General features: G+C 39.6%; 1 pseudogene; it reads left to right on the top strand.

Annotated features, from left to right (window-relative positions):
* Positions 1 to 8,047: 8,047 nt before the first annotated feature.
* On the top strand, positions 8,048 to 8,925 carry LOC117034143 (probable tRNA(His) guanylyltransferase; annotated as a pseudogene).
* Positions 8,926 to 9,480: the final 555 nt, after the last annotated feature.

Raw genomic sequence — 9,480 nt, 5'->3', positions numbered from 1 at the left:
TGATCCCATGTTCAGTTACTGATGAAAGTTTCTGGACTCTGGAATATGACCATAATGTTTGCTGAACTCTAGAATAGTGCAGTGTTTGCCTCAATGAACCCATTTTGAAAAATACTGTGAGAGCACCTAAAAGGACAAAGAACTGTGGCTTCATCAAATGTCAAGCTATGGAAAAGGTTGTACCATTTTTCTATGTGTGCTGGTGAGCAGGTGTCTGCTTATGGTGCAGAATTCAAGCTGCAACTTCATGTAACTTTTCAGCGAGATTGCGCAGGGTGGAATATATAGAGCTGATATGCCTCTAAATATTAGAGGCTACTAATCACTCCCCCAAAGACCTCATTCATAATTGTGAATGAGCAAATTGGTACAGATCAAAATCCTTGGGAGCAGATAATAGAAACCCAGATAGTTCTAAAGGGAATTTGAAAATAGTCACAACTTATGTGTAGCTTGACGAGGACACAAAACTCTTGTAGAGGGCCATGACACTTAAATAATCCTGGGTGGAGAGGGACAGGAAGGCTGATAACCTGATTATACATTCAGTGTTGGCAAATGTGTGCACTGGATAGATGTTAGCTAAAGTGTTGATTGGGCTCCTGGCAGGGAAACAGATGCCTCATCAAAACTGGGAAATGTGAGTTCAAAAAAGAAATGCTCTAAAATGGTTATTTAAAAGCTATGGGGTGGTTCACAGAATGTAAGAAAAATACTGAATAAGCAGAACAAATCCATTCTATGTCCATTATTATGGACTGAATATTTGTCTCCCACAAATTCATATGTTAAAACCCTATTCCCTGATGTGATGGTATTAGGAGGTGGGCCTTTGGGAGGTGATTGGGATTAGATAAAGTCATGAGGATGAAGCACTCATGATGGGATTAGTGCCCTTATGAGTCATGAGAGAGCTCACTTCCCCTCTCTACTCTGCCATGCGCAGATGCATTGAGAAGTCAGTAGCCTGCAACCCAGAAAACTTTCACCAGAACCCAACCATGCTGGCACATTGATCTCAGACTTTAAGCCTCCAAAAGTGTGAGAAATAAGTTTCTGTCCTTAGTAGTTTGTTATAGCAGCCCAAACTGACTAAGACACCCATCTTGTGGTATTCAGCTCAAGATATGCAGTTCAGGCTGATGAATTGACTTAGGTTAGGTAATAGGCTTACCCTTTGACCAGGCAAAGTGGATAACCTTTTTATTGTGGTAAAATATACGTAACAAAATTTGCCATTGTAATTACTTTTAAGTGCACAATGCAGTGCCATTAAACACAGTTTTGTACAACCATCACCACTATTCATTTCATCATCTCAGACAAAAAATTCTGTATCCATTAGGCAATAACTTCTCATTCTTCCCTCTGCCAAGACCCCAGTAACCTTGATTCTACTTTCTGTTTACATGAATTTGCTTATTCTAGGTACCGCAGATAAGTGGAATCATACAATATTGGTCCTTATGTGTCTGCCTTCTTTCACTTAGCATATGACTGTCATCAAGGTTCACGCATGATATAGCATGTGTCAGAATTTCATTCGTTTTTAAAGCTGAATAGTATTCCAGAGTGGGTATCTTCGCCAGCAGTTCTCATTTCTCTGGGCTTTCAGATTCCTTCCTCACAGTATGCAGGGAAGTTCTGGTGTTTCATCTGCATTGGTAATAAATCTAGTAGATTTTTTAACACCCCTGCCAGGTACCTGAGCCAAGGCACTGAATCCAAACCATGGGTAGATATATCTATGCCAATAAATTCTACCCAGTCAAGCCTAATATTTTGTCCTTCTTGTTCAAACACCCTTAGAATTTGCACCCATGTGCTCTCAGACTCCTGCAAATTGGTGAGATCCTGCAAGTCTGTTGTATAGAATACAGAGTAAGCCTTGTTTTCTCCATCAGGACTATGTTGGGATTTAATTCTCATTGTAGGCTTCGAAGCAATGACAGGTGGCGGGAGAAGTAGCATCATTTTGTGAGGCACCTAACCCAGGTACAACCATTGAAAGGCTGCTTGAGAGCAGGAGGAGCTGCTTCCATAAGCCAGGAAGCTTATGCAGGTTCATTATTCTAAGCTTCATTTAAGTCTGCCCAAATGTCCCTATCCCAGATACCAGGGTCCCGTGCCTTTCCCATAGTGCCCTTGCCTTAATGCAGGAAACCTGACAGTGTTGAGCACCTACTTCAAGTTGCAGTTTCACCACCATTATTATCAGGTGCTGTGCCTGGTACACAGCTGTATCTGTTCTGTGACTAGAGGAGATAAAAGTACTCCAAAGCTATAATTGATGAATTCAGATTTCCTTTCTGGTCTGAGTAGAATATTCATCATCTTCAATTTCCCCTTTTCCTCTTTCTAGGGCACTGAAAATAGCTTACTTTTTTATTAACCCTATTTTTGCCATAAGCAATTAAGTACCACAGCCACTTGATGGCCCTGATCCTGCTCTTGATCCCACAATCCACCAGTGACAATCTCAGTAATTGGATACTCTGCCATGCTCCAGATTACCAGTGTTTCAACCTACGATTTCCTACAGATACGGAGGTTATCTGTGTTCTTCTAAAATATTATGTGAGCAACCTAATTGGAGCACGCGATTTTGAGGTATTTAAAGAGTACCTCTGGAATAAAGCACTCAAAAGATTGCTGACATAGCTGCCTTTGAGGAAGGGACCTGGAAGCAGGGACAAGGAGGGGACATGGGACTTACTTTTTACTGTGTACCCTTTTATACATGTATAACTTAATAAAAATTGTCCTTTTGTTCTCTATTTCATTTAGTTCTGCTCTGATTTGTATTATTTCCTTACTTCTGCTGACTTTGGGTTTCATTTGTTCTTCTTTTTCTAGTTCTTTAAGGTGTAACATGATGTTATTTATCTGGGATTTTTCTTGTTTCTTGAGATAGGTCTGTAATGATATAAATTTCCCTCTTAAAACTGTTTTTGCTGCATCCCCAAAATTGTGGTAGGATATATTTTTATTCTCATTTGTTTCCGTCTATCTTTTGATTCTCCTCTTACTTCTTCTTTGACCCAGTCATTCTTTAAAAGTATGTTGTTTAATCTCCACATATTTGTGGTTTTTCCTGCTTTCTATTTGCAGTTGATATCCAATTTCAAAGCCTTGTGATCAGAGAATATGCGTGGCATGATTTCAATCTTCTTAAATTTGCTGAGGCTAGTTTTATGTCCCAATATATGGTCTATCCTTGAGAATGTTCCACGTACACTAGAAAAGAATGTACAGTCTGATGTTCTAGGATGAAGTGCTCTATAAATGTCAATTATGTCCATTTCATCTAATATGTCAATTAAGACTGCTATTTCTTTATTTTCTGTTTGGATGATCTATCTATGGCTGTCAGTGATGTATTTAGGTCCCCTACTATAATTATGTTTTGGTCAATTTCTCCTCTTCTGTTAGTAGTTGCTTGTTATATTTCAGTGCTCCCTGATTGGGGGCATAAATATTCATAACTGTTATGTCTTCTTGTTGTATAGTCCCCTTTATCATTATAAGATGTCCATCTTTGTCTCTTGTTACCTTTTTATCCTGAAGTCTGTTTCATCTGATATCACTATGAATACACCTGCTTTTCTCTGGATACCATTTTCTTGGACTGTCAATTTCCACCCTTTCACTTTGAGTCTATATTTGTCCTTGTAGCTGAGGTGTGTCTCTTGGAGGCAGCATATGGTTGGGTTTAATTTTTTGATCCAGTCTGCTACTCTGTGCCTTTTCATTGGTGAGTTCAGTCCATTTACATTTAGGGTGATTATTGATATATGAGTATTTCCTATCATTCTCTCTTTGGTTTTCTGGTAAGATTGTGTTTCCATTATTTCTTTGCCTTTTTGTTGCTGTCTATTATTTCAATGTGATGGTATTCTATGATTTTTCTCTTTGTTTCTTCTTTTATTATGTCATGTATTTCAGTTTGCATTTTTTTTAGTAGTTACCATTAAGTTTATGTAAAAGAAAGTTTGATATTTAGAGTATTCCATTTTCTTCAGCATGCTTACATTCTCCATTCCCTTGTGGTGGTTCATACTTTTACTCTCTCCCCTTCCATGTTTTTGTTGTCGCAAATTATCCCTATTTATACTGCGAGTTGATTCCTGTACTGCAGTAGCAGGTTGCCTTTTTCCTTTTTTTCTTTAAGTTTTTCTTTTTCTTCTTTACCCTATATGTTATGTTTAAGTGTATAGTGCCTTATTGGGTGTAGGGGTGCCATTTCCTGCTTCTGTCTGTCTGTTCATAATACTACTCATGGTTTTGTATTCTTTTCCTTTTTTGTTTCAGGTCGAATAGCCTCCTTCAGTTTTTCTTGTAGTGCAGGTCGTGTGTTAGAAAATTACCTTAGCTTCTGAATGTCTGGAAAGGTCTTTATTCCTCCTTCATATCTAAAGGATATCTTTGCTTAATATATTATCCTTGGCTCATAATTTCTCTTTTTCTATAGTTTGACTCAAGTCCACTCTTTCCTGGCTTGTAGAGTTTCTGCTGAAAAATCTGATGATAACCTAATGGGCTTTCCTTTGTAGGTTACCATCTTGTTTTCCCTGGCTGCCTTGAGGATTCTTTGTCATTAATTTTTGACAGCTTAAATACAATTTGCCTTGGAAAAGGCTTGTGGGGTTGAGGTAAATAGGTGTTGTATTTGCTTCTTGGATTCAAGGATCCAGTTCTTTCCACAAGTTTGGGAAGCTCTCATCGATTTTGTTTGAATATACTCTTCCCTTCTCCCTTTCTTCTCCTGGTATGCCTATTATTCTCATATTGCTCTTTCTGATGGAGTCAGAAAGTTCTTACAGAGTTCTTTTTTTCTTTTAACTCTCAAGTCTCCTCTTCTTCCATCTGTGTCATTTCCAGATTTCTATCTTTGACGTCACTGATTCTTTTCTCCATCTGGTTAGTTCTATTATCTAAGCCGGCTATTTCATTCTTCATTTCTTTTATTGAGTTCTTAATCTCCAGAAATTCTATTTGGTTCTTTTTTAAAATGTCAATCTCTTTGGCAAAATGTTCATTTTGTTCTTTGGTTGTGTTTCTGAGTTCATTAAACTGTTTTTTTTTTGTTTTTTTTTTGCATCTCGTTTAATTTTTTTTTAAATTAAAGTTTATTGGGGTGACATTTGTTAGTAAAGTTACATAGATTTCAGTTGTACAATTCTGTAATACATCATCTGTATCTCACATTGTTTGTTCACCACCCAGAGTCAGTTCTCTTTCCATCACAGTACGTTACACCCTATTTACCCTCTTCTAGAACCCCCCTCACCACTTACCCTCTGGTAACCCCTAAGCTATTGTCCGTGTTTATGAGTTTTTGTTCCTTCATTTGTTTGTCTTGTTCTTTTGTTGTTTTCAGTTTTATACATACAAATGGCAAATAGACATATGAAGAAGTGTTCAACATCACTAATCATCAGAGAAATGCAAATTAAAACCACAATGAGATATCACCTCACACCGGTTAGAATGGCTATCATAAACAAAACAAGTAGTAACAAGTGTTGGAGAGGCTGTGGAGAAAAAGGAATTCTCATACTCTGTTGGTTGGAATGCAGATTGGTACAGCCACTTTGGAAGTCAGTGTGGAGGTTCCTCAAAAGATTAAGAGTAGAATTACCATCGACCCCGCAATCCTTCTCCTGGGTATCTATCCAAAAAACCTGAAAACATGTATCCGTGAAGACATGTGTGCTCCAATGTTCATTGCAGCTTTATTTATGGTGGCCAAGACATGGAAACAACCAAAATGTCCTTCAATAGATGAATGGATAAAGAAGTTGTGGTATATATACACAATGAAATACTATTCGGCAGTAAGAAAAGATAAAATAGTACCATTTGTGACAACAAGGATGGATCTTGAGATTATAATGCTAAGTGAAATAAGTCAGACAGAAAAAATAGAGAACCATATGATTTCACTGATATGTGGTGTATAAAATAGTTGAGTTTTTTAAGAACTGCAATCCCGAATTCTCTGTCATTTGAGTCACATATTTCTACGTCTCAAATTCATTTTCTGGAGACTTTTCATTTTCTTTCTGAGCTGCCTTGTTACCTTGGTTATTCATGGCAATTAGTGAATTATCATTTCTTTTCCTCAGCACCTACAGGAGTGGGTTCTGCAACATGTTGATAGGAAGAGGTCTTTCATTTGTTTTCCAGTAGGTGTTGGTAGAATGTTTTATTTTCTCTCTGACTGCAGCCTTTTATTCTCTCATGCTGTAGCGTTATATTTTCTCTGCATTGTTCCAGCTTCTCACACAATGGGGGGATTCCCTGGAAGGCAGGCTTCTCCTCTGTGAATAGGTCACCTGAGTTACAGAGCACTGCTTCCATTGGGGGATCTGGAAAGCTTCTAAATTCTGAAGCTCTTCTTGCACCAGAGTCAGGGCCTGTGTGTTTCAGCAGCTGTTTACCCCTGCAGAGATACGTTCAGAGAGGTGGGGGCGGTGGCAGGATGGGTTGTGAGAGGTGGCTGGGAGCAATGGTGGTGACCACCAACATAGCCCATCCTGCACCCAGGGTTTTCTCCCCTTCACCAGAACTAGTTGGACTGGGAATCCGTGGCTGTGGGCTGTAGTTCTCAGAACTGCAAATATTCTGTTCTTTTGATCTGACACTGCTACCGTTCCACTTCTAGCCCTGGGCAGGTGTGGGTGGGGTGAGCTATTTGAGGGAATGTAGGGGTCTGCTAGGCTCAGTGTCTAAGCCTTCTGTCCTCTGCTTGGCAGTGAGGGCCTAAACCTCCGTTTTCACCCTTCTTCCCTCAGTCTTTGCTCTGAGGTCTCTGCTGTGAGCGTTGGGTTCAGCTGTATTATGCTGATCCCTCAGGTGGGACTGTGGGCCATAATGGGAGTCCTAGCAATCTGAATTCTTCTGTCTCCTGTGGCTGCAGTAACTCCAGAATGCAGGAGACTTGGAGCTGTGAGTTCCAGTCTGCTCCTGTGCCCTCACGGCCCACATTTCCAAAGTTCCCCCTTTCCTCCTCCGCTGCTAGACCAATTTGCCTACCTTTAGATGATTTCAGTTGTGAGCCTCTTAGTCTTGCCTGTCTGCTGTGCAGGGTGTCCTTGGTGAAATTATAGTTGTTCAATTTGTTGTAAATTCCAGGGAAGATTTCAAGAGGCTCACTTTATGCCACCATTCTATGACATCATCCCAATACTTTTAATCACAATTATTTTTAGTTCCTTTGAAGCCTTTTAAACACATCTTAATTTTTGATTTTGGGTGAATTGGGTTTATGAAGAGATTTTCAATGTAGGAAAGTGGCCGGGGCATCAGGGAATAAGAAAAAAATATTGATTGAGTACCTACTATGTGTCAGCTATTTTCTAAATGCTTATCTCATTTAATCCTTTGCATCACCATGCAAGACAGATGTTATTTTCAATTTTTAGGTGAGGAAATAGCTTCAAAGGAGATGAGAGATTTGTTAGGGTCACACATATAATAAATAGGGACATTTTCCCCAAAGCCTGTGGGTCTCAAATTTTTCTCCCCCTTTTTAATTTTTCAATTATAGTTGACATTCAATATTATTTTATATTAATTTCTGGTGTACAGCATAGTGGTTAGACATTTATGTAATTTAAGAAGTGATCCTGTGACTCGTCTAGTACCCACCTGGCACTGTACATAGCTTTTACCATATCATCGACTCTTCCCTGTGCTTTACTTTACACCACCATGACTATTTTGTAACTACCAATTTGTATTTCTTAATCCCTTTACCTTTTTCACCCTGTCCCCCAAACCCCCTCACATCTATCACCCCAATAAATCTGGTACCCATCTTACACCATATGGTTATTACAATATTGAAAATACTTGACTTTCTGTCTAATAAAAATATATTCCTCTTTTAACATAGTGGTGAATTCTCTTAGCTATTACTATTATTTTCATATGGTTAGTATAGAAATGAAATGTATAAAATGTAAATAAAAGAAAAATTTAATTATTTAAATATACCTAAAATTATCTTTAAAAAGAGATGGTGGGGGGTGCAGGGGCGGGAATGTGGGCCACTTGCAATGTGAAGGTTCATGATTGCTTAACCTCCATTTCCATCACTCTGAAATGGTGCCTGAAATTGGGGGCGACCATGGGAAAAAGCAAGTTCGAGTACGTGCAGGACTTTGTGGCTGACAACACTTGCCTAGCCCTCTGTTGGTTGGTCGTGCAGTTGAAGGGCAGGAATTTCCATAGGTTTTCTGAGAAGCACAACTTTGCAAAACTGAATGACAGCCGTGGTCTCCACCTAATGACCAAATGTGCCAGACTGTAATGAAAGAACTAGAGGATATTGTGATTGCATGTGGACAGAATAATGAGTGTTCAAGCAGAAAAGCAATTGGTTGAAAAGAAGAACCAGTAAGTTCATGACTCATGTGGCCTCCTAGTTCGCCTTCAGCTACGTGTTTTATTGGGGGCATTACTATGGACCTGCCTCTTCTGTATCCCCCAGGCTTTGATGGAAGAGTTGTGGTGTTTCCTAACAACCAGACTTTAAAGGACTACCTCAGCTGGCAGCAAGCAGATTGTCACATCAATAATCTTTATAATACAGTTTTCTGGGCACTCTACAACAGTCTGGACTAACATCAGTACAAGCCCAAGGGAGACTACAGGGAACTCGCAGACAAGAATGAGATTTTTGTTCTCTGAATTCAACATCAACTACAATAATGAGCCACTGATGTATAGGAAAGAGACTGTGTTGATATGGCATAAGGTGGATGAAGTCACGACAAAAGAAGTTAAGGTGCCAGCAGAAATGGAAGGAAAAAAATGGCAGTGACCCATACCAGGACAAAGTCAGTGCCCTTGCACTGCAATATCATTGGGGATGCTTTCTGGAAGGAACATCCAGAGATCCTAGATGAAAACAGCTGATCCTTTGCTTTTCAATCCTGGCATGCTTAACCATGCAATGCCCTCCAATTCTTCTGGCCTTAGGTGGCCCTAACATCCCTACTACTCAGAACAGTGTCCCAGGAGTGACATGCCTCTGGTTGTGAGGGGAACAGGGAAGGAAGGGATGGATAGAAGTGGGGTATCTTGTTCTGCTTTAAGTGGAACACTTTTTATGCAGTGTTGGAATATGGCGCCTTCGGTAGAAGTGCATTTTAAAAAAAATCATGGTACTATTTTTATAAAGTAAGAACTATTAAAAAAAAAGTTGAAGAAACACCCAATTTTTTACCTCCTAAGTGGGAATATGTCCCACCCTACCTACGGTTGATCCAGGGTAGTGGGTGACATGAGCTGGAGGCTGGGTAGAAAGCTGCATTCCGAGGGGAGTTGGTGCTGTGCTGGGTGTGTTAGGGGTCTGAGGTATGTGAACTGGAGACTGGGGCAGGGTGGAAATTCAGAAATGGGTAATCAGGATGAAGTTGGCTTGAGTCAAATGTCAGAGACAGGCAGGCAAGTGAGAATCCTAAACCAGGG

Source organism: Rhinolophus ferrumequinum, chromosome 14 (assembly GCF_004115265.2).
Source record: "Rhinolophus ferrumequinum isolate MPI-CBG mRhiFer1 chromosome 14, mRhiFer1_v1.p, whole genome shotgun sequence".
NCBI classification, from domain to species: Eukaryota; Metazoa; Chordata; class Mammalia; order Chiroptera; family Rhinolophidae; genus Rhinolophus; species Rhinolophus ferrumequinum.
The sequence above is the reverse complement of the archived record's forward strand: the minus strand, read 5'-3'. Positions and strand labels throughout refer to the sequence as shown.